Source organism: Saimiri boliviensis, chromosome 1, assembly GCF_048565385.1.
Source record: "Saimiri boliviensis isolate mSaiBol1 chromosome 1, mSaiBol1.pri, whole genome shotgun sequence".
NCBI lineage: Eukaryota > Metazoa > Chordata > Mammalia > Primates > Cebidae > Saimiri > Saimiri boliviensis.
Window position 1 is genome coordinate 18,143,847 of NC_133449.1, and position 26,821 is coordinate 18,170,667.

At 36.3% G+C, this 26,821-nt stretch overlaps 1 long non-coding RNA gene across 1 annotated transcript in view; it reads left to right on the plus strand.

The window, feature by feature from the left end:
* LOC141583678 (uncharacterized) overlaps positions 1-26,821 on the plus strand; it is a 322,485-nt gene that overhangs the window by 64,978 nt on the left and 230,686 nt on the right. The window contains exon 2 of the long non-coding RNA XR_012516447.1: positions 11,261-11,340. This is a non-coding gene — a long non-coding RNA (uncharacterized LOC141583678). The remainder of the gene's footprint in view (positions 1-11,260; positions 11,341-26,821) is intronic.

Sequence of the window (26,821 nt, forward strand, 5' to 3'; positions counted from 1 at the left end):
TTAATTGATTTATCTTATTTTTATTGTTTCTTTCTTGTTTGCTTTCTTTTACTGTGTGCTTTTCTATTTTCTTAAGCTAAATACCTTGTTATTAGTCTGAACTCTACTCATTTTCTAATGTAAGCATTTGGGACTATAAATTTCTGTGTCAGCCCTACTTCAGCTGCATCCCACAAATTTTGTTATGTTTTATTTTCATTGTATTCAATTGCTTACATTTTAAATTTTATTTTAGACTTTCTCTATGATCCATGGGTGCTTAGAAGTGTGTTTGTAAATTTCCAAGTGTTTGAGGCGTTTCCTGTCATCTTTCTGTTATTGCTTTTGATTCAATTATGGTTGGAAAAACGTTTCATAGGATTTTAATGCCTCTAAGTTTGTAAATGTTTGCTTTATGAGTGAGGATATAGTCTATCTTAATGAATGTTTCATAAGTACTTGCGAACAATGTGTACTCTGCGGTTGTTGGGTGGAGTATTCAATAAATGTCATTTAGATCCTGTTAATTGATGGTCTTGTTCAATTATTCTGTATCTTTGCACATTTTCTGTCTGAGAGTAGGATGTTGAAGTCTCAACTATATCCGTAGATTTGTCTTTTTATATTTCCAGCTCTATGAATGTTTGTTTCATGTATGCGTTAGTTTCTTATGTTGCACTAATGAATTACCATGAATTTAGAGGCTTAATATAGCACAAATCTGTTGTCACAGCTCTGCAGGTTGGAATTCTAAGACAGTTCTCACTGAGCTATAATCAAAGCGTCAGCAAGGCTGTATTCCTGCCTGGGGTCTCTAAGAGAGAATCTGTTTCCTTGTTAATTTAGGTTGCTCTCAGAATTCAATTCCTTTTGGCTGTAATTTTGAGGTCTTCATTTATTTGCTGTCAAGTGACTGCCAGCCCTAGCTTCTGCAGGCTGCCTGCATTCCTTGGCTCCTGGCTTTCTTCTTCCTCTTTAAAGCCAGTGATGGGAGGTCAAGTTCCTTTCATATTCTGAATTTCTTCTTCTTCTGTTGAGGCTAACATCTGAACCACTCTTCTGGCTTCATTAACATTTTAAGGGCCTATGTGATTATATCACAGAGGATCCAGTTAGATAATCCAAGATAATTTATCTCTCTATTTTAATGTCAAATAAGTAATATCATAAGTGATAAATTAAGTGATTTAATTAAGTGACTTAGGTAATATTACCTAATTTATTTGTTATATTAATTATTTTAAGGTCAAATAATTATATTAATTGTTTTAAGGTCAAATAATTAATATCTTAATTTCATCTACAGCCTTAATGCTTCTTTGTCATGTAACATAACGTACAAGGGATTACAATGTACATGTCTTTGATTCTTGGTGCCATGTTTTATTTTAAACCTCTGTTGTTTTATTCATACATTTAAGAACATTATGTTTTGGGCAGATTGATCTTTGAAGTGTCCCCTTTATTCACCAAGTAACTTTTTTTCGCTCTGAAGTCTACTTTATCTGGTATTAATATAGCCAATCTTGCTTTTTTAAAAAAAAAATTAGCATGATATTTTTCTACCTTTTTGTCTTCTTTCTTTGACCTAGCTATGTCATTTTGTGTGAAGAAAGTTTCTTATGAAAAATACTGCTTATATATATATATATATATATATATATATATATGTATATATATTCAATCTGCCAATCTTTGTTCTCCATTGATGTATTGAGACCATTTTATTTAAAAGTTATTGATATATTAGGACTTAAGTCTACCTTTGTATTATTTTTTATTTGTTTGTTTCTTTAGTCATTTCTGCTTTTCTTTTTTCTTGCCTTTCTCTGGGTTAAACATTTTAAGGTGATCCTATCTTGTTTTATTTATATTATGTTAAGTATGTTACTTTGTAGCTTTCTTGATGTTTACTTTAAGTATCATACATATGAGAGCACTTCAAAAAGTTCATGGAAAAATGGCATTAACAAATATAGGTTAAAAAATATAAACATTATTTCACCCAGTTCAAGACACCTCTGTAAGCAATGATACCAGCCATTTAGTCCACCCCTAAAGAACTGAAACTGAGTCTGGGAATTTAACCTTGCCAGTACAGTTTTGTTTTATTTTTTTACATTATTAATGGAGAAAATATGGGTACCTTTTACAATTTTTTAAAAATATTAGTAGACCAAAAAAAAAAAAAAAGAAGAAGAAGAAGAAGAAACCAAATTAGGACTGTAAAGTGGATGCCTCATGGTTTCCCACTGAAACTCTTGGAAATTTGCCCTTGTTTGAGGAGAGGAATGAGGAGACCCATTGACCTAGTGGAGAGGACCTCTCTGGTGAAGATTTCCTGGGCATTTTTCTGCTAAAGCTTTGCTAATTTTCTCAAAACATTCTCATAGTAAGCAGATTAGTTATCATTCTTTGGCCCTCCAGAAAGTCAACAAGCAAAATGCCTTGAGCATGCCAAAAAACTGTTGCCATGACTTTTTCTTTTGACTACTCCACTCTTCCTTGAACTAGACCACTTTTACCTTTTAGTACCATTGCTTAGATTGTGCTTTGACTTCAGGATTGTGCCAGTAAAGCCATGTTTCATCTCTTGCTACATTTCTTCAAATAAATTTATCAGAATCTTGATCTCATTTATTTAAAATTCTATTGAAAGTTTTGCCTTTGTCTGCAGCTGATCTGGGTGCAATGGTTTTGGCATCCATTGAGTAGGAAGTTTGCCCAACTTTAATTTTTTAGTCAGAACTGTGAAGCTAAACCATTTGAGATATCTATGGTGTTGGCTATTGTTTCTGCTGTTAATAATCAGTCTTCTTCAATTAGGGCACAGACAAGGTTAATTTTTTCTCTCTAGTTGATAGGAATAATATGCTGCTGTGGGCTTCATCTTCAACATCATCTCTTCTCTTCTCTTCTATAATATAAACTGATATTATAAATTGCCTATTTCTTTGAGACATTGTTCTTGTAATGTTTCAGTGATTTCCCAATTCTTCCAGCCAAGGTTCATGACAAATTTGATGTTTGGTCTTGTATCAATTTTATCAGAATTTATGTTGCCCTGATAGAGGCTCCTTTCAAGCTGATGACTTACCTTTCTTAATGCCTCCAACTAGATCCAGTTCAGACATGGTATAGCAAGTTAGTATGAGTTTATTTTTATCTAAAATATTTTGATACCCATGAATAGGGTTTTCATAATACATGTTTTACACGAAGTTTTCGAAGACATTTTATATATAATTCATTACAGACTTCTAATATTGCCATTGTAACCGTTTGAATGAAATATTGAAAAATTACTTCAATTTATTTCCCTTTATCTTCCATACTTTTTAAACGTAATTGTATCAGTATTTTTCTCTATATTTATTTAATAACACAGCTAATATTACTATGTTTTGCTTCAACCATCAAATACAATTTAAAAAACTTATGTGGAAAATAATAGTCATTATATTTTCTCTTATTTTTAATTGTTTTTAAAAATATCCTTTCTGAAGTTCTGTGCCTTCTTTTGATACTTTCTTTTATATTTTAAGAGCTTCATTTAGCCATTCCTTAAGTGTAGTTTTTCTAGAAACAAATTTCTTTAACTTGATTTGGGAATGTCTTTATTTTTTCTAGAAACAAATTTCTTTAACTTGATTTGGGAATGTCTTTATTTTTCATTCATTTCTAAAGAGTTCTTCAGCCAGATATAGAAATACTTGATGGTTACTTTTTTTTTTTTTTTTTTTTTTACACTTCAGAAATGCTGTGCTACTTTCTGCTGAACTCCATGGCTTCAAATGAGAAATCTGCTTTAATTAGAATTGGTATTCTGTTATAGATAATGCATCATTGCTCTGATTGCTCTTAAGATTTTTATTTTTTGTCTTTAATTTTAAGCTATTTACTTAAGATATCTATTGCCGTGATTTCTCTAATCATTTATAGTTGCTCAGTTTTTTGAATATGTAGCTTTATGTCTTTCACCAAATTCAGAAAACTTTCAGTTATTACTAGTTTCAGTATACATTTAGCTCTACATTCTTTCTCCTCTTGTTTTGGGCCTGCAATAATACAAGAGTTAGATCTTTTGTTACAGTCACACAGGTCCCTGACATTCTATTCATTTTTTTCCATCTATTTTCTCTCCATTGTGCAGACTGAATAAATTCTGTTGTTCTGCTTTCAAGTTAAGTGATTCTATCCTCTGTTATTTGTTCTGTACTATTGAGGACATCCATCAGATTTTTATTTCAGTTATTGGATTTTTTTTAGTTCAATAATTTTAGTTTGCTCCTGTTTTATAATTTCTATTTCTTTGCTAAGGTTTCTTTTTTGGTTCAGTGGAATTCATAATTATTTGTTCAAACAGTTTTATTGTGGCTGCTGCTATATAGTCTTGTCAGAAATTTCCCATAACTTGATATTTATATCAGTCTATTTTCTTTCCTCATTCAACTTGCAATTTTCCTGGTTCTTGGTATCAGAAATTATATTTTATTGTATCTTGGACATTTTGGATATTATGTTAAGAGGTTCTCAATCCTATTTTTTATCTTTTATTTTAGCAGGTCATCATTCCTTTTAGGTTTAACATGTAAATTCTGACATTTTTTTGTGGGCTGTGGTTCCAGTGATAATTTGGTTTTCTGAGTCTTTGAAATGCTGTTATTGCATGCTTCACTCTTTTGGCTCTGCTCATATTCTCTCTGGATCCAAGATAGAGCTCTCTGAGGGGCTGAAGGTGCTCATTTCAGCCAACCAGAAGAGTTACATAATGGGGAGGAGGTACTAGACCTGTAGGACAGAATAAATTCCCCCTGGCTTGTTTTGTGGCCATCTGATATTGGTGAATTTCTTACATTATTTCTGCTGGTGCCACTGGAGAATAAAGGACTTACCCGGCTGCCTTCTGGCACTGGGTAGAGGATCAATAGCTACAATGTCTGGAGGACTTTCTATTAGTTGGGTGGAGGGCCAGATTATATTGGTCTTGTATTGAGTAGACATGCCAGGTGCTACTGAGCCTGGTTGGCTCTCTGCAGCTGGTTGGAGCACCAGGGGGACATATCTCTCCCTCTGGATTGGGGCATGGGTCTATGTGTTAGTCCGTTCTCACACTGCTAATAAAAACACACCTGCGACTGGGTAATTTATGAAGGAAAGAGGTTTAATTGATTCATAGTTCCACATGGCTTTGGAGGCCTCACAATCATGGCAGAAGGCAAAGGAGGAGCAAAGCCACATCTTACATGGCAGCAGGCAAAGAGAGCTTGTGTAAGGGAACTTCCCTTTATAAAAACCATCAGGTCTCATGAGACTTACTGCCACGAGAACAGCCTGAGGAAGACCCACCTCCACGATTCAATTACCTTCCACTGGGTCCCTCCTGTGACACATGGGAATTATGGGAGCTACAGTTCAGGATGAGACTTGGGTGGAGACACAGCCAAACTATATTAGTTGGCCTGCACAAGAGCCTCAGTTGATACTGCTGTTACCTGTTACTGTGTCCGCTGATGCTGGCAGGTATTGATTGTCTCAGCCCCTCCAAGCTCTGTTGTGTCAACCCCTTCAGGCTTTGTTGCTGCTGGAAGTACTGCTGTCACTGACAGGTGTGGGCAAGGGATGGGTTAGCTACCCCAGATCTTGTGACATGGCTGCTGCAGGTATATTAGGCATCATTGCTGCAAGGATCTCAAGTCCCCACTGGGGTTTCCTTCCCTGATCTTTTGGTCAGAGAGAGAAGGATTCTTTTTCTTATTTTTCTCTCTGTTTTTTTTTTTTGTTTTTGTTTTTGTTTTGTTTTGTTTTTTTGTTGTTGTTGTTTGTTTCTTTTGCTTTATTTAATCGTTTTGTTTTAGTTAGCTGTTGTGGGTTACAGGCCTCCATAGTACTCATTCTGGGATAACAGAATAAATGGGAGGAAAGTTATCATGTTGGTATTTATTAATCCCTGAGATCCTTGAGGAAGGAATAGAATTTTTATCTGAAGAGCCTTTTGAAACAGTCAGCCCCAGAGAAACATTAAAATTAGCTGAGAAACACTTCCTATCTGCCCCTTTAAACTACATATTTGTCTCTTCAAATTGCTTGTTATTGCCACAAGTAGGTTGAATCTAACGGTACAGTATCAGACACAGCTTAATAGGGTATAGCCAATCACTAATAAATGTCATTTATGTAAACCAATGAGAATTTCTGACAACTTTGTATCAGTCTTTTTTTTCCCCCTTTAAAATCCTCCTTCTAACAAAGGCTTATTGGAGCTCATATCTAAGGTCACTTGGGTCTGAGTCTTCCAGGCATCTGTCCTGACATTGGCTCGCATAAACTCTTTAAATTTTTATTTGTTCTCCACCCTCCCCTTTAATGGTGACTCTCTTATCCCACCAATTATCATCTTACTACCTCTCAGAGTATTTTTATAATTGCCTGCTGAGTTATTTCCAAAGTATGTCATTGCATATAAAGGGGATGAGCAGGAAAAAGAGAGTCTATGGCCAGGTGTCCCCAAACTATGGCCCGCGGGCTGCTTGTGGCCCCCTGAGGCCATTTATCAGGACTCCCGCCACACTTCAGGAAGGGGCACCTTTTTCATTGGTGGTCAGTGAGAGGAGCACAGTATGTGGCGGCCCTCCAATGGTCTGAGGGACAGTGAACTGGCCCCCTGTGTAAAAAGTTTGGGGACGCCTGGGGCTCTATGCCATATTATTCCTGAACTCTAAATGATAATCTGCTTTTTAAAAAAATTAACCACTAAAGTTTCTTCTAAAGAAATAATATATTGAAAGTATTTTGCTATAAATAATAAAACATGCTAGCTATAAAAATTAGCCAATAAAGAAAATATAGAAAGTAGGAAATCAAGCCTCTATACTTGATATCTAAAGCCAAATGTAATGAACATTTGGTGAATTGCTTTCCAATCTTGTTTTTCTGATGAGCTATATCTTTACTTTTCTTTCTTTTTTTTTCTGAGCAGATGTTTTATTTATTTATTTATTTTTAGGGTTTTTTATTGCATTTTAGGTTTTGGGGTACATGTGAAGAACATGCAAGATTGTTGCATAGGTACACACACGGCAGTGTGATTTGCTGACTTCTTCCCCCTCACCTATATCTGTCATTTCTCCCCATGCTATCTCTCTCCACCTCCCCACCCCCCCGGCCCTCCCCTATTTTCCCCCAACGGACCCCAGTGTGTAGTGCTCCCCTCCCTGTGTCCATGTGTTCTCATTGTTCAACACCAGCCTATGAGTGAGAACATGCGGTGTTTGATTTTCTGCTCTTGTGTCAGTTTTCTGAGAATGATGGTTTCCAGGTTCATCCATGTCCCTACAAAGGACACAAACTCATCGTTTTTGATGGCTGCATAATATTTCATGATGTATATGTACCACGTTTTCCCTGTCCAGTCTATCATCGATAGGCATTCGACCTGGAACCAACCCAAATGTCTTTACTTTTCTAGGTAACCATGACCACACCATTTTAATGTTTCAATTATTTTAACACAAATACTTTTTCTGTTGTTATAAATTCTTCGGAATTCTTACTTTTGGTGACGGTTCATTTTGGGATACCATCATTTTCTTATTGTTAGACATTTAAGTTGTTTTCTCCATGCCAGTTATTTTTTCTGTTGTAATATTCATGTAATGCATACCTTAATATATACAATTATTTTTGTGATTTACTTTATTTAAATACAAAAGTGTCCTGGAGGAGGAGAACTATAAGAAACTAAAGAAAACAAAAAATATTTCACCTCAAAATATCCTTCTTTGACATATTTCAAGATGGCTCTTAGAAGGGAGTGTTAACACAGGAGTAGCTTAAAAAAAACCCTGCCCTTTGTGGAGGAGATTTGCATCTGTAAAGGAAATCTGCATTGGTAAAATGAACACCCTCGCTTGCTCTACCTCCCACTCCAACCTCCCACACTACCTTGAGTCTGGATCTAAGAATGATTGGCACACTTTAGGGGTCTAACAGACACTTTTTCTGAGCACTGCTACCTGTGAGGTTTCATCTGCATGAAAAGACTTGGTTTGACCTGCTTTCCTCTCTTCACTTCCCAGAGCCCAGATAAACTGGGTTCCAGAACGCTTATTCTTTGGATTCATTCATTTCTTATGAAAATCATTTACTACTACTCACCCCCGACCACCCAGTAAATTTGTATGCCTTCTTCCCCCTGTTATCTGTCCATAATCTGTCTACTAGGGTTTATTTCATTTTTATTTTTAGAGAGAGAGACATGAGGTCTTGCTCTGTCACCCAGGCTGGAGTGCAGTGGCGCCATTAGGGCTCACTGCAGCCTCCAACTCTTGGGCTCAAAGAATCCTCCCACTTCAGACTCCTGAGTAGCTGGAACCACAGGCGTGCACCTGAATATATACCTGGCTCAGCTTGTTTTATAGTCCCAAATTATCTAAACTTCCAGGGAAAACATTTAAACTTCCCTACAAGACAAAGTTGCAAAGAAGAAAGGTTTTGGTATCAGAAACATAACAATTCAGTCTCTGCTGCTTTCTAGCTGGCCACCTAATCTTCCTGAGCCTCCCTAATCTCCTCTGCTTGACATGGGGACTAACAAAGATCATGTATGTAAAATTCTTAGCCTGCCCTAGGTACTTATACATCTTACATAGCAGTTTTGTTCCCCTTCTCCTGCCTCCCTTACTCCTCCATTTTACTCTTTTCCTGAAGATAATTAGGATGAGTTAACTACTAGGGTCATTTAAGGGGCATTTCTAAAATGCCAGATTTTAAAACAGTCATCAATACTACTCTTTTAAATAATCTGCATCTCACCTCTGTAAAATTATCATCTTTCTAGTTAAATAAATTTTAATAAATTGGAATGGAATTAAAAGATGATAAAATTTATTATTTGAGAATGTGAGTGGCAATTAAAATGATCTGTGAGAAGGTTAAATTTTTTTAAATGTTTAGAAAAACATGAGTAAACATTTAATGTCAGCACACAGCATAGGAGTGAAGTGCCATGCAGTTTCCAAGAGTCTCTTTATCCCATAGAAACCATGTATGGATTTCTCATGAGTGGTGGTTTCCCTATGAAGAGACCCAGAGGATTTGTTCTACTCTTTTTTGACAATGATGATGATGATGATGATGGTGATGATGATGATTAGGATGGATAAGACCTAGGAGGGGAAGACAAGACAAGAACAGAAAGGGGAAAATGAGAGAGAGGTTAATTAATGTATATCCATTGTTAAGTGCCTATTGTTTAGATTATTATTGTTTTCTGATGATGAATCTAGGGCCATTTCTTCCTTCTTCTATTATCTGTTATTTACTTTTGTCCTGTTTGTGCAATTTTACTGCATGTACCAGCAATATGAGATATGGCCCATTTCCATGCATTTGATTACATTGCCTACTCTTCTTTTTAAATTATTAACATTTATAAGGGTAATAAGCCATATCATTAATTCGTTAGTTTCTCATTGCTTGTGAGTTCCGCATATGTCTTATATAACTTATGTTTAAGGTTGGAATAAATCAGACTTGGGGATCAAAGTATTATGAATAGAGAGTACTTTCCTCATTTTTTATATTTTGTCTATTTCAATTAGTTTTTATTGGAGTTTTGTATAAGTTTATGGGGTGATGAATTCTTATCTGTGTTTATTTTCTCTGCTAAACAAGAACTCTGAGAAGCTGGGTCATGTGCCTTTGGTTTTAGAAGTTGAATAATTTTATTTTGAGAAATGATGAGGTTCAACATTTCTGGGACTAACTGTGTCCATGCACAAAGCCCTGCCTTGGCTTCACCTTTGAACCTAGGTTCCTCGAAGACCCAATTTACTCTTCATTTAGCTCATTATCCCCAGTGGGAGAGTGAGGTACCGTTCAGCCAAGTAGGCTTAGAGAGCTCAAAGAATCTACTTTCCCTAAACAAAATCCAGTCGTGAGTTTTCTGGAAGAGAGAGCTAGTTTGACCGATTGGTCAGGAAAATGCCATGGTAAGGTAAACTCATCTGACTATACTTGGTCCTTATGGCCTAATCTTTTTATATGTGAAACATCACAAAGAAGATTGTGTGTCCTGAACTCTAATGGGCTCCAGTTAGGCTCTTGGAGAGAGTGAGATTGGTTGGAAGGAATGCTTTTAGGATTTTTGGCATAATGGTTGGAGATTGAACATAATGCAATATTTCTGTCATTTATATAATAACTATTCTACATCTGAATATGCTCTTCATTAAATGCATCAGCTTAGGAACTCTACCATGATCATAGCCAAATAGTATGTCACTCCATATATAACCATGACAATCTTGAGATTAAACAACCACTGGATGCTACTTTTAATGATGTTTTTCTAGCATCTTTATACTTAGAAATGTGAACGTTTGGCAGACATTTTTATACTTCACTTTGTATTGTAAAAGGGTCTTAACCCTAAAAAAGTAGCCGGCTTTTCACTTGACAGTTCTCGAATCTCAATTTTCTTATGCCTTAAACAAAGGCCTTTAAACAGCAATATGCTGCATCTTCTTTTACTCACTAAAGTTAAAAAAAATAAACTAGAAAGACATTCATTTGTTTACTTATTCATTTCTATGTTGTTTAGCATCATTGTGTCTTCAGCATCATACTAGGTTCTATAAGGTGATGTAGAAATATAGCAAATTCACTCATTCATTCATTCATTCATTCAGTCAATGAACATTATTGAGATTCTGTGATTTGATGAGTTAATAAAATGTGCTTCCCATCTTCAGTAAATTCACAGTGTAGCTACAGAAACCTTAGCTAATAAAATTGTTGAGATCTTTGGGTTAAATATGAAATAAATGGAAAATATCATAGATGCTAGGAAACTACTTTGCAAATAATGAAACTTTGCACTCAAGAGTATTTGTTTAGCATCAAACGAAACAGTCTTTTCAGTCTCCTGACCATACAAGGTACTGTGGACACATATTAATTTGGTTTATTTGACCAGAAATTTACCATATGCCTCCAGAATTCTAGGTCCTATGCCAGACATTGGGAATGACAAGATCAAAGAAACACAGTTCCTGCCCTTGAAGAACTTAGTCGCAATGGAGATGAGGATGCTCAGGAATTGTGCAATGGTACAAGTGATGAGGGAGCAGAGAATGTCCCTGACAGTAATGGTGCATGAACTGAATTTCAAAACAGTAAAGAGAATGGGGCATCAGTGTTCTGGCCACACATGAAAGAGATTAGAGGTCTGAGAGAGCTTGCTCTGTTGAAGTAACTATATGTCATGTGTTATTACTAGAGCATGAATTTCATGGGAGAGCGTTGGGAAAGGCCTTGGATACCAGAAGAGAGCATTTGGATATCTTTCTGGAAGAGATGGTGAGTCAGAGATCTACTTTCCATCGAATCTGCCAGTATTTCCCAACTTCTTTTTTTTCTAATACCCTATGAATTGTTGTGTTTTGCTTAAAATAAAAGTAATATTGTTTGAGCTCTTCAGCAGCAGAGAGTAATGAACAACAATTAGAACAGTTAGGCTAGAAGAACATAAAACTACCTCCCAAATGTCAGGACACATTCTTTACTGGTGCTGTGTCCCATGTGGGGTATGAGAAGCACTTTCTCTTATATTCATCTCCTTTGGTCCTCTCAATAAATTTATAGAGTGAAGTGGAGCTCATTCATTTGCTAGAAAAGAGACAGAGACCCTGGGAGATAAACTGGTATTTGCTAAGCCATACAGAGAGCCAGGAGTGGTTTATTTCCAGGGTCCAGGCCTCCTGGTCCCAGTGAAATGTTTTTGTTTTTGTTTTTGTTTTGCCATGAGTCACATATGGACTTTCTGTTCTGCTGTGTTCTCAATGGGTACCAGCTTACCCTCAGGGCATGCAATTTAGAGTGTGAAAAAGATGGATCCTGTACCTATTGGCTGTAATGAAATCCATTTGATACTTCTAGCCAGCATCTAATCATTTATTTATTAATCATTTACTGTGTGCATTTTTATATGCAAAGGGGTGTAGAAGATCAGACCTGGGCATTGAATTCCAGCTTTTAAACTACATGCCTTTTATTTTTGATCAAGTTTCTCAAACTCTTGGTTTTATTTGCTCATCTGTAAAAGTTGGCACAATCATGATATCCCAAACATGAGGTAATATATTCTTAGAAGAGGGCCTGACATATGTTGATCTTTCAGAACCATTATACAACAGCTAAAATCAGTAATAAGATCTGTGCCCTGCCTTCTCCATGCTTAATCTCAGCAAGAACATCAACATTCAAGAGAGATCTTGAAGAAGTTTCAGAAGTCAAGAGAGCAGGAAATCTCAGGCACCCTAAACCCTTTCTTAGCACCATGGAGTCACACATTCTTGGCTATTTACTCTCTTTCTGTGGCTTCTGACGATACTGGCCAAGATGTTCTGTTTAGGAAAAATGCCTACTGCAAGGGAAGTAGACTGACGTCATCTTGGGAATCACCCTTGTCTTCTTTTCCCCCTGCCTACTCCTGCACCACTAAGTGCTCCTAAATTTCCTTTGTCTTCTTTTCCTCTAGTTATTTTTCTTGGCCTGTTGAGAAGTTATTTTCTCTAATTGCATCTCTCATGGAATTAGAGTTCCTCCATTATTTATCGCTGTACCCATATGCTTGTTGCAGATACACATGGAACTATAGATAAGTCTGAGTTAGGTCCTGCCTGTGCAAGTGCGTGCACACACACACACACCCCACATACACGGACACAGACAGAACATGCCTGTTTCCATTTAATTTTGCTTTTTGGATGAAATCGTTTACATAAGTAGGACCATAGGTTAAGTATGTCCATGTTGAATGATTTGGCAAATGAATCTGGCCTGACAAGCATTTTTGATATCAGACGGCCTGAACAGCATCATTTTCAGGGGTCAGGCCCTACTGGGTCTGGCTCAGAGTTCTTTGCCAGTTTTGAGGGTGTGGTGTGGAGAGTCTGATGTTTGCTTTAATGAATGTGTGAAGTCTCTTAAACAGATTGTCTGCCTAGAAAAACATGTCAGATGCTTCTCAGTCCTGAACTTTGGCTTCTTCTGTCATGACCAAAGAAGTATTAGGCTAGTTTAAGAAGTTTTCTAATCATTCCATAAAAATTATGGTTTTCCTCCTCTATCAAATCAGCTAATCTCATTTAACTATGATCACTGCTTAAACACAATTAAATTATAGTCAAAAACTTCTGTGTTTCCTTGATCAGAACATAAAATAAGGTGCACATACCAATGAACACAGGCTAAGGTCTACGTTTACAAGCTCCATGAGGGTAGGGGCTTTGTTCTTGTTCCCTGTTTTATCTCCAGACCCTGTAACAGGGTCTTCATTACTGCTTACAGAGTATGAGTTCATAAAGGAAGTTTGATGAATCTTCTCATCTCTGATATGAATGGCAACTAGTGGACTTTTCATTAAATATTTGGGCAAATAAATGCTGACACCTGGTATTCCATCCTCTTATATTCGCGAGTCTAGATTAAGACATTGATTACTGTTAAGATGACGGCTCCTTGGATCTGAGATGGAAAGGCAAAGAGATTGTGCTGAGGTTCAGGCTACCAAGGGAGATGTGAGTAAGTGGATGCGATGGTGGTGCAGGTTGGATGCAAATAAGACTTTTTCCCCTTTACTTCTAAACCTCAGTCAGCCATCAAGCAGCCCCTCCTGGCTCTCTCCCACTGGCTGTCCCTGTAGACCCAGGTTGTTCAGGCTACTCCTCAACTGCTGGGAGACAGCTCCTTTGAAATCTCAGGCTACTCACTTTTTGATTCAACAGTGAAGGTCAAGATGAGTATTTTTCCTTGAATTCAGCCTTATGTCACAACTCCAATGAATCCTGCATATAGCATTTTTCTAAAATACGTATTTTATATGTCTATGAAGAAAATTGAGGTTATGTATAAGGTATAAATTGGCAGTATAAAATTATTCATTAATATTTAGTTAGAGTTTGTTCTGGTTATTTTTTAATGCTTAGGGTTTTTTATTTTGTGCTATTGAGATTATATTGCATGAACAGTAATATATTTTGACATTTTACCTAGTATGATTAATATAGGAATTTTCTCATATTAAATAACATGCAGTGCAAATGCTATTTCAAAAAAAACCCACAAACCTTTGTACTTTGCAAATGCACTGTAATTTATTTAGACTTTCTTCCACCATTTGAAAGTAATTGATACATAGCAGGTGAAGAGTTTCTCTAGACGTGGAGAATACAGTATTAGATCATGTTTGGAACTGTCCAAGCCAGGCTTCTGTTCTCCTTGGGAGAGGTAGTGTTCTAGATTTAATCTCTGTTAACTAGTCATTTGATTAAGTTAGATGCCTCACTGAGTACAGATATAGTAAGAGATATACAGGGAAATATGAATGTTCCTATTTTGTGTCTTCTGACTTAAAATTTTGAAATGATATAAATAACACTCAGATCAATGGATTATTAAAGGGAAACAAGTCACAAACACCAATGCAGTTTTTTAACTCTTCAGCCTTAGTTCAAAACAACTTAATAGTACATTTTAATCTTGATTTGAGTGACTCATGGGTTTGATTTGATTAAATTAAATTAAATTGGCTAAGCTGCAGTCAGTGCTAGCCACCATTCAAAAGGCTCTGGAAGTACATAAAGTAGTGTAGCCACTTTGGAAAACAGTGTGGCAGTTCCTCAAAAAAGTAAAAATGGTATTGCCATATGATCCAGCAGTTCCACTTATTGATTTATACCCGAAAGAATTGAAAACAGGGATTGGAACAGATATTGTACATTCATGTTCCAAACAGCATTATTTGTAATAGCTAAAAGATGGATGCAGCCCAAGAGACCACTGGCAAATGAATGGATATACCCATAAAAACTCAAAATAATTTTTTAAGAAAACAAATGAATGGGTAAACAAAATGTGATATATCCATATGAAATGAAATATTATCCAGCCTTAAAAAGGAAGAAGATTCTGACACGTGCTACAACATGAATAAATCTTGAGGACATTCTTACTGAAACAAACTGGTCACCAAACACAAATACTTTATATTTCACTTACATGAGCCATTTAGAATAGTCAAATATGTAGAGATGTAAAACAGAATGGCAGAAGACAGGAAAGGGGAAGAGGGAGAGGAATTGTTGTTTAATGGGTATAGAGTTTCAGTTTTACAAGATCAAAATAATTCTGGAGGATTACAGTTATGGTTGCATAATATGAATGTACTTAATACTGATAAACCGTATATGCAAAAGTAGTTATGGTGGTAAATTTTATGATATGCATATTTTTACCATAATTTTTACAAAATAGACTGAAAAAACAAGTGATGTAAAAATATATTACCTTAGTGACCTCTTAGGGATGTGCGCATAGTTAGATCAAGGGAGGCTAGGGGAAAATAGGCTGGTTCATAAATTATAATGCAGAGAATAAGTGAAAGGGGCATAAAATCTACAAAGTATACTAAAAGAAGTTAAGTAAGAGAGAGGCACATGTAAGCAAGTGGGGACTGCAGGTCAGGGATGGTCTCATGAAGGAAGTGGGCAGAGCTTCCGCAGAGGTATGTCGGGGATGGACAGGGGTGTCAACATAGGGGGATGTGATAGTTAATATTGAGTGTCAACCTGACTGGATTGAAGGATGCAAAGTATTGTTCCTAGGTGTGTTTGTGAGGGTGTTGCCAAAGGAGATTAACATTTGAATCTGAGACTGAGAGAGGAAGACACACCCTCAGTCTGGGTGGGCATCATCTAATTTGCTGCCAGCATGGCTAGAATAAAGGAAGCAGGATAAAATGAAAGAGCAGACTATCTGAGCCTTTTGGCCTTCATCTTTCTCCCTTCCTGCCCTCATACATCAGACTCCAAGTTCTTCAGCTTTTGAGCTCTTGGACTTACACCAGTGGTTTGCCAGGGGCTGTTGGGCCTTTGGCCACACACGGAAGGCTGCACTGTCATTTTCCCTACTTCTGAGGTTTTGGGACTCAGACTGATCCGCCACTGGCTTCCTTGTTCCTCAACTTGCAGATGGCCTATAGTGGGGCTTTACCTTGTAATCATGTAGCTCAACTTTACTTAATAAACTCCCTTTCATATATACATATATCCTATTAGTTCTGTCCCTCTAAAGAACCCTGACTAATACAGGGCAAGAGAAGAAACTTGGAGGAAAAGACATGTAATGAGCTTAGGGCAAGTTTGGGGTATTAAGGAAACAAAGTGTTGTGAAATAAGTAGCTCAAGAACCTCTCGTTAGCTGTGTCAGTGTTTGGTCCAGCAAGTTTTTCTACTAATGATTTGATGTAAGACTGATAGTGTCCTAGTCATATATCTGTCAGTCTAGAAAGAGGCAGAGCTGGAGGTTTGGAAGCATTTAGTTCAAAGTGAAAGCAGGTTTATTTTGTTGGAGATTCAGTAGATCTGGAAATGAAATCTCACAAATTGTTTGTCACATTGGATTTGTGGGAACAGATTGAATTAAATATTATTCCATTGAGTATATAACTTAGCAGTACATGATATATTTGTGATAGATTTGTGCTATTTTCAAAGGTTACTTGAGTTTTTTTTTTCTTTTTTTTTTTGAAGTTTAACCAACATAATATCTACCGGGTCACTAAGACTGTGTTAAAAGAGAAGTGAAAGGGCAAGAGAGGAAAAATGAAAGCGAAATTGATTGGAGTTCCTGAGTCAATGGAAATAATAGTTCAGCAGGGGAGAGACGTTGCATGGTTAGTGTGAGGTTGTATGGGATGTGGCTTGACCGTGCTGGATGGACTGGAGATCAAGCCAGCCTTAAGACATCAGGTTGGAATTTGATGTCAAGGAGATAGAGGGAACTCAAAAAATCTCACCTCTCAATCTAGTGGCTTGGGTAGTGAATCCTTCAGGGTCTGGATGAGATACTAGATTGGAGTAGCTTGGGCTACTTAAATATTCAAGCTAAGAGGTGTAGAAGAAAAGACAAAAGATCCTGCAGGGAAGGAGTTTCCAAGCTGCTGGTTGTTAACAGCATTTGTTACAAACATGAAGTAGGCCAGAATGGCATGGAATTGAGTAAGAAATATTAGTATGATGTTACAGAGAGTAAAGAGAAGTATAATATCATAAAACTGTGGTCTCAGTTTTGAGGGCAGGTTCATAGCATGGAGCATATTTCTTACTGTGAATCCCAGTGATCAATGTTTGGGAGCAGTGCTGTAGGCATCTACAGAAAGCAGAGGAAGCAAATTAAGAAGGCAATTGAATATGTTAACTCCTTGTATGGACAATGAACAATATAATAATAGCATTTTCTTTAATAATAAAGCTTTGATTAAACTTGATTCAATGTTACTCAAAAGTTTAAGAATACATATTATATGAACAGAGTTCAAACAAATGAACAAAAATAATAAAACATAACACTGCTATGGATACATACTAGACATGGAAGAAAGAAGCTAAAATGCCTGTGTGTTTATGTGAAGGAATGCATGTGTTTGTGTCTGCACATGAAAGATTACTCATCTAAAAGAAGAATTAGATTGTCCTTTACAAGTAGCAACCTGACACTGAATGCAGTGATAAGGCAGGTTATATGGACTTGTGATTTGGTCTCATAGCTATATGGGTTTCATTGAATATTCTTGAGCATTTTCTTAACCAGCAGTCTTGTTATATTTTCTCCAGAACATTAAAAAGACATACTTTTAGGAAAAAATTTCTACATTTCAGAGAAGTTGATTTCAGATCCATGACTCTGATTGCAAGGATTACAAAGATCATTTCTTTTCTCAGAGAAAAAAGCAAGACAAAAACAACTTAAAATATAGAAGAGAGTTGCTACTAATAATTTTAGGGGTTTTATTATAAGATCAAAGTGAGGTGGTCTAACAAATCAAAAAGTCAAAAGATAATAAATGTTAGCAAGGATGTGGAGAAAAAAGCCTTTATACACTGCTGGTAGGAATGTATTTTAGCACAGCCATTATAGAAAACAGTATAAAAGTTCCTCAAAAAATCAAACTAACTATGTGATCCAGGAACCCCACTTCTGGGTATATATCCTGAGAAAATAAAATCACTATCTAGAAGAGATATTTACATATCCATGTTCACTGCAGTATTATTCACAATAGCCAAAATATAGGAAAAAATGTTATGCAACAGGTGAATGGATAGCAAAGGTAGGGTGTGTGTGTGTGTGTGTGTGCATATGTGCGTGTGTGCACATGCATGCACATATCAGTGGAATATTATTCAGCTTTACAAAAGAAGGGACAGAAATTCTGCCGTTTGTGACAATATGCATGAACCTAGGAAATGGTTATGGCATGTGAAATAAGCCAGACAGAGAAAGAAAAATACAACATGATCTCACTTACATGTGGAATCTAAAAAACAAAACACGAAGTTGAATTCAAAGTACATAGAGTGGAATGGTGGTTACCAGGGGCAGCAGGGGTAAAACAGAGATACTGGTCAACGAGTACAAAATTTCAGTTGTGAGTAAATTCTAGAGACCTGATGGTAACTAGAGTTAATAATAATGTGTTGTATACTTGAATTTGCTAAGAGAATTTGCTGAGAGCAGTTCTCAAATGTTGTCAGTACACACACTAAAATGGCAACTATGTGAGATGATATCTTAATTAGCTTTCACAATGTATACATATATATCAAAACATCATGGTGTACACCTTAAAATATATAATATTTATTTGTCAACATACCTCAATTTAAAAGAATTAGTTTCTAAATGAAGATGATAATATCTAGAAAGGAGTTTTGGCAGTTAGCAGAATGATACTGATAGTTTTGGAATCCTGTCTTATGAGTGAATTTCATGAGCCTGTTATCCTGTCTACCATTTCCAATGCTGGCTTAAAAAAATACTCCATGTGTTTGAGCGTGTACACCACCAGCTGGGTGGAATTCCTTTTACAAAGACCCAGCTGAATGGATTGGAGAGGACTCTTTATTTATCTATGATTTCAGGTCCACCTGTTTACCATTTTCTTGTTAAAAGGAATTAGTGACTATTGGGTATATGGCTATGCAGCAATTGAACAAATCTCCACTGCAACTATAATGCAAATCCATCTTCCATCCCAGAGCAAATTGTTCTCATCTTGGGAGGGGAAAAAGGTATTTTCTCAGCTAAACACAAAAATTAACAAATATTTTGCAAAAGGTGAACTCCAGGGTCCCAACCAAATCCTGAACAAATTAGAGTGAAACAGAAACAGCTGTTGAGTAAAATGCACATCCTAAGCGTAGGTTGTGGACTGTCAAGCCAAATTGCTTTGAGTCGGCCCATCCCAGCTTTACCATTTCTCAGCACTTTGGAAAACAAGTGGAAAATGTGGAAAGTGGAGCACATGTTCAAGAAAAACAGCAGAAGCTCCAAGTTCTCTTTGCTTTGGGACCTAAGGGATGCAAAGGTCCTTATTTCTGGTTTTCTCCTGGGAAGTTGCTATGCAAATGAAGAATTGCCTCTGTGACAAGAGAAAACATGAAGCTCTAAACCCAGTAAGCTTCTTAAGGGAAAGACTGTGTTCCCAAAACAGGATTTGGTTCAGTAATCCTGTTGACCTCACCTGCGAAGGTTAAACTTTGTACAACACTGAATTAAAAAATATATCTTTATTTTATCCAATCATATTTAAGTCATGAGATATGACATAACTAAAGGAGATTGAAATACAAGCTTGGCCACTTTTTAAGTTCCAAATTTGCTTCCACTCCACCTAAAAATGTTTTGTTCCAGTTCAAGGAAGGTGTCAAATGTAGGTGTTCAAGAACGTCTTACACTATTTTTACAATGCCAAGGAGTTATAAAGTAATTCAGTGCTTGTTTCTCTCTTTCAAATTTATGCTCAATTATATTTCTTGTTAAATATGTTAGAATGTGCCTGGGGCCCATATGAAAAGCACACCTCTTTTCCACCAAGCTCTGAACCAATCAAAAATAAGAACAAAAAAAGTAAAAATGTAAAGGCCAGAATATAACCTTTATAATGGATAAAGCAGGTATAGTTCAATGTGGCTTATTTCTCAGGACATGTGGACTTTTTAACACTAGACTAAAATTAGGAAAAGTTATGAAGCCCCCTCATCAGGTGGCACCAGCCGATACCACAGACTTTCCTCAGAGGGTGGTTATTATTGTTTGCTATGTGGCCGAGAACAATCAAGAACATATACTCTCCTTGGAATGTAAATCTGCCTCAACAATGTATAGTATAATTTATCTTTTTATATGTAGCTAAGTTTCTATTTGTAATGCATTTGAAGTATCAGGACAGATGAGAAAGAAATTAAAAAAAAAGGCAAAGTCTTTCCCCCATTTCCCCCCACTCTCTTTTCATTGTACATTCCAGAGGCAACCGCTTTTAAATGACTCCTATTTTTACTTTTTTTGGTTGTTATCATTATAATTTTAAATGGCATACTTCTGTTTCCATTTCTAAAATTACCAACTTTAAACAATATTTATTGATTCTCTTTCATAAAAGGTGAAGAGTTCAGTGGCTCATGCCTGTAATCCCAGCACTTTGGGAGGCTGAGGTGGGCGGATCACCTGTGGTCAGGAGTTCAAACCAGCCTGGCCAACATGGTGAAACTCCATCTCTACTAAAAATACAAAAATTAGCTAGGCATGGTGGCATGGGCCTGTAATCCCAGCTACTCTGGAGGCTGAGGCAGGAGAATCTCTTGAACCCAGGATGTAGAGGTTGCAGTGAGCCAGGATTGGGCCATTGCACTCCAGCCTGGGAAACAAGATGAAACTCCATCTCAAAAAAAACAAAGATGAGGAGCTTAGCACACTTAACTAGCTCCTGCCTTGTCTTTCCCCCATCTTCTAATGTTTATCAACTATATTGTTTTTATTTCTTCTGTGAGAGGGAAGCTACTTAAAAGTAGGCCCCAGTCCAGGCATGATGGCCTGGCACCTTTTGAGGCTGAGGCGGGTGGTTCACTTGAGATCAAGAGTTCAAGATGAGCCTGGCCAAGATGGCAAAACACCGTCTCTACTAAAAATACAAAAATTAGCTGGACATGGTGCTGCATATCTATAATCCTAGCGAATTGGGAGTCCAGGACATGAGAACCGATTGAACCTGGTAGGTGGAGGTTGCAGTGAGTTGAGATCATGTCACTGCAATCCAGTCTAGGTGACAGAGTGAGACTTTGTCAAAAAAGAAATAGAGAGAAAAAAAGAAAGAAAAGAAAAGAAAGAAATGTAGGACAGGTGCAGTGGCTTCTGCCTGTAATCCCAGCATTTTGGGAGGCCAAGGTGGGAGGATCACTGAGGCCAAGAGTTTGAGACCAGTCTGGACAACATGATGAGACCCCATCCCTACAAAAAATATAAAAATTAGCCTGACGTGGTGGCCTGTGCCTGTAGCCCCAGCTGCTTGGGAGGCTGATGTGAAAGGATCTCTTGAGTTCAGGAGGTGGAAGGTGCAGCAAAGTGTGCTCATGCCACTGCATTCCAACCTGGGAGATACAACAAGATCCTGTCTCAGAAAGAAAGAAGGAAATAAAGAAAGAATAAAAGAGAGAGAGAAAGAAAGGAAAGAAAGGAAAGAAACGAAAGAAAGAGAAAAAGGGGAAGGAAAGGAAGAAGGAAGGAAAGAAGGAGGGAGGGAGGGAAAGAAGAAAGGGAAGGAAGGAAAGGAAAAAGAGAAGAGAAAAAAGAGAAAGAGAAAGGAAAGAAAAAGAGAAAGGAAGGAAAAGAGAAAGAGAAAAATGTAGTTTTTTTTTAACACTAAAATGTTGGCTCTTAACCCCTTGGCCCTCAACCCCTAGGCCAAGGACTGATTCTGGTCCATGACTTGTGAGGAATAGGAACAGGTCACACAGCAGGAGGTGAGTGGCACGTTAGGGAACATTATCACCTGAGCCCTGCCTTCTGTCATATCAGCAGAGGCATTCAGTTCTCATAGGAACATGACCCTTTAGTGAACTGCACACTTGAGGGATCAGGTTGCACACTCCTTATGAGAATCTAATGCCTGATGATCTGAGATAAAACAATTTCATTCCAAATCCATACCCCCAACATCTGTGGAAAAATTATCTTCCATGATATTGGTCCCTGGGTCCAAAAAGGTTGAGGACCACTGCTCTAAAAAACACTCTCTCAAGTGTCAGTGTCAATGTTGAATATATTCCCTTAATTTCCTCTAGGTTTTATTATTTTTTTTGGCCATACTCATTTCTTATGTATCTTGGATTCAGAAGCAATACAGTATTGCTGTTCAGCTTACAGACTCTGTGTGTGTGACATTTTGCAAGTCGCTTAGACTCTCTGTGCCTCACTTTTCTCATCATTATATAAGGATAACAATAGTATCTCCCTCACAGTATTGTTATGAGTAAGAAATAAAATAATACACACAGCACATAGAAAATTGTCCAAGACACCGTATTATTTTGCTTTCTTTCTTTGTTTTTCCTTTTTCATTTTGCTAGAGTAGATTCATTTATTTATTCTCACAGAATGTCAGCACACTAAATGTTCTGTGTTTATATGTACAAAGTAAATTGTTATGTTTCTCTTTTCCTATCATAACTGAGTGCTTATAAGATTCCGAATTCAAAGATGAAACCTGGAGTTCTGTTTTCCAATAATGAGAGAGTGGCTTGTTGCATACAAACAATCCAACGAGGAACATCTAAAGAAATTAGAAAAATATCCATGTAGGTACTGGAGAGTTACTAAGGCAGCCAGGACTAGAAGGTCCCAGAACCTAGAATGAAGGTAAATAAGTACACCGAGATGAACCCCAAATTTTGCATTTTGTTTTTTACTCAAGATATTTGTTGTTCCTTTTTGTGAAGAATTTGGCTTCCTTATAAATTCTAGATATTATTCCATTGTCCAACGAATAGTTTGCAGATATTTTTTCCCATTCTGTAAGTTGTCTTTTCTTTCACTATGCCAAAGCTTTTTTTGTTTAATTAAGTCCCATTTGTCTATTTGTGTTTTTGTTCTTTGAGCTTCTGAGCCCTTGGTCATGAATTCTTTGCCTAAACCAATGTCCAGGAGAGTCTTCCCTAGTTTTTCTTCTAGCATTTTTTATAGTTTTGGGTCTTACATTTAAGTCTTTAATCCATCTTTCCTTGATTTTTATATATGGTGAGAGTTAGATGTCCAGTTTTATACTTTTACATACATATGGCAATCCAGCATTCCAAGCACCATTTATTTAAAAGCATGTCCTTTCCCCAGTGTAACTTTATTAAAAAGTGGGCAAAGCATATGAACAGACATTTTTCAAAAGAAGCCATACAGATGGCCAACAAGCATGAAAATTGCTCAACATTAGTAATCATTAGAGAAATGCAAATTAAAACCACAATGAGATATTATCCTACATCAGTCAGAATAGCTATTCTTAAAAAGACAAAAAACAAAAAAAAACCACATGTTGGCAAAAATGCAGAGAAAAGGGAATGCTTATACACTGTTGGTGGGAATGTAAATTAGTATAAACTCTATTGAGATTTCTTAAATAACTAAAAATAAAACAACCATTCAATTCAGCAATCCCACTACTGAGTATCTACCTAAAAAAAAATAAATTATCATATAAAAAGATATTTGCATTTTTATGTTTATTGTAGCACTATTCGCAATTGATGCTCTACCCAGTAGATGACTGGGTAAGAAAATGTGACATAGCACATTCATGCACACACACACACACATACACACACATGCGCATACATACAAACACACACACACACATAAACACACACACACAAAATAGAATAGCATTTGGCAGTAAAAAAATTAAATCATTCCTTCTTCTGCAACATAGGTAGAACTGGAAGCCATTATCTTAAGTAAAACAACTCAGACACAGAAAAACAATTATTGTATGTTCTCATTAATAAGAGCTAAATAATGTGTATACAGGGACATAAAGTATGGAATGATAGACACTGGATTGAGGGATGGGAGAGGGTGAGTGGTGAGAAATTACTTAATGGATACAATATATATTATTCAGGTGATAGATACAGTAAAAGCCCAGACTTTATACTATGCAATATAGTCATGTAATCAAATCTCACTTGTACCCCTTAAATTTATACCAAACAGTGGTATTTGTTGTTCTTGACATGGGTGAAGAGCCTAAAAAAGTGAGCAGAAAGTGGCAGCTAATTGAGTGGAGCATTTGGGAGTCTCATGGGACCAGAGCAGATAAAAGTTTCATGCTCTACCAAAGACATGAAGGTCTGGTAAAGACCCCTTCTTCCAGTTAGAACCCCTCCAGACATTCATAACAGAAGCAAAGGAAAATTTGAAATAGATCAGCCCTCATAAAAGCAGTATTGAGCTTTGAATCAGTTCAACCCCAGGCTGGATTATAGTAATCTGTACCTACTCTAAATGCCTGCCAGCAAGCAAAACTACCTCCTCAATGGAGGAAGATAAATCAAATTTTGAATGATCTTTATATGTTTTTATTCATAATGTCTAATGTTAAATTTTAAAAAATCATGAAATATGTCACAAAACTGGACCAAATGACCCAAATCAAGACAAAATACAGACAAAAGAATCCAATTAAGTGATCCATTTATTATTTGACATCTACTTTAAAATGACTGTGATCACTATAATCAAAACAATACATGTCCAGAGTAAGAACTTCACTGGGGGAACTAGAATATATACAATCACCTAATCCACACTCTGCACACAGAGGAAAAAGATATAAGCTACATAAAACTGCATAAAAGCCACTTGGGTCATGGTGAAAAGATCTGACATATTGTACATCGAAGTCCTAGAAGAGGCGAAGAAATTATGGAAGAAACAACACTTGAAGAGATAATGATTCAGAATTATCCCATACTTATGAAAGTCATCAAGATGCATAATTCAAGAATAATTGCAAACCTTAAACAGGTAAGCTAACAAACACACAGAAATGCAGGTGCAGAAGAGTAAAACTACTGAAAACAGAAGACAGAAGAAAATCTTAAAGGTGGCCAAAAAAAAAAAAAAACAAAAAAAACTTTACCTTCTAATGAGCAACAATAAGACAAACTACTAACTTATCAAGTAGAATGATACAAACTTGAAAACAATGAATGGAAATTTTAGTTAAAGCACTGAATAAAATAAATGAAAACCTAGAATTCTATATTCAGATAAATAAACTTCAAAAATGAAGACAAAAAAAGGACATTTCATAAAATAAAGAAAAATTTTATTTACAGATCCATACTAAAATAATTAGAATATAAAAGGTCAAATTATTGATTTAAACCCACATATATAAGAAAAATTCAATCTAGACTCTCAGGTTCCCTTTTCAACTCACAAAAGATGGCATGCAGCATGAGTGAGAAAATAACCTTTGTTGTTTTAAGCCTGTGATTTAAGAGGATTTTTTGAAGTGAGTAACCAGACTGTACTGACCTACAAACATTGGTGCAGGCTTTTTCCCTCCTCATTGGACCATTTTTTTTTTTTCCTACTGTGTGTAAGTTATGCTCTATGCCTACTCTTTCAGTGATTACTCTAGTTTGTTAATTTGCATATTAGCAATGTTTCACACTTCAAATTCTCAAACTTTAAAGTACATTCAAATCATCTGCAGATCTCGTTATAATACAGATTCTGATTCAGCAGATGTGGGATGGGGTCTGAGAATCTGGATTTCTAATAAGCTCCTGAGTGTCAACACGATGTACATGCTTTGAGTAGCAAGGCATAAGTTACTTAAATTGTCTTATCCTATCTTCCAACTAATATCTAGCTGTTGTCCCATATTTTAGCTGTATTTCCACACAAATTAAACATGATTACTTTGACACAGCCAGCATTTGTTGCTATTAACTCACTAACAATTTCCTTGCTCACTATTCTTTCCTGCATCTTCTTTTCTTTCTTTTAGAATTTCTTTTAGTGTAGACATGTTGATGGTTTATTCATGTTTTTATCATCCAGAAAAATGTTTAAATTTTATGCTCATTCTTGAAAAAAATTTGCATTGGGCATAACATTCAGGGCATTGCATTGTCTTCACAGGGCCATATATGCTAATGTGAAATGAGTCATCTGTTGAACTGATATTTATGTGATCTGTTCTTGCTCTCTATTCTCTACTGGCTTTAAGGACTATTTTTCTTTGATGCTCATGGCTTCACTATAGTACATCTTTGTGTGAAGTTTATTTTATATTTATTCTTTTTAGAATTAACTGGGCTTCTTGGATCTGAAAACTGGTGTCCTTCATGGGTCTGGATAATTGTCAAACATAATGTCATTAAATACTGGCTCATTTTCATCTTATTATCTCCTTTCAAAAATAATTGTTGCCTTTCCCCACTCTCTGCTCTGCCTCTTGAATTCTTTTTCATATTTTCTATCTCTTTGTCTTTCTGGGTCACAGTTTTTATATCATCTTTTCAATCTATTTTCTAGGCCACTCAATGTTATCTACTTTAATCTTTTATTTAACCTATCCAGTATCCTTTTTATTTTAATTATTATAACTCTTCATTTCTAATATTTTATTTGCTTCTGTAAAATATTCCTACCATTTAAAAATTACATTTATTTTTTGTTTGTATTTTTATATTTATTTCTTTAAAGTGTATAAAGTTTTATATTCTCTGGTCATGACAGTATCTGATATATCCAGTAACCTGACTCTCCTGCATTTCATTCAAGGTGTGTTGTTTCTGTGTGCTTTTCATTTTTCTGTGAGTTGCTCATTTTCCTTGGAACTTTATCTACAGGAATTCTTTGAAACCTGGGTTGAATTAGTATTCCTCTAGAAATGATTTGTGTTTGCTTCTGCCAGTTTCCTGGGGGGGCACTG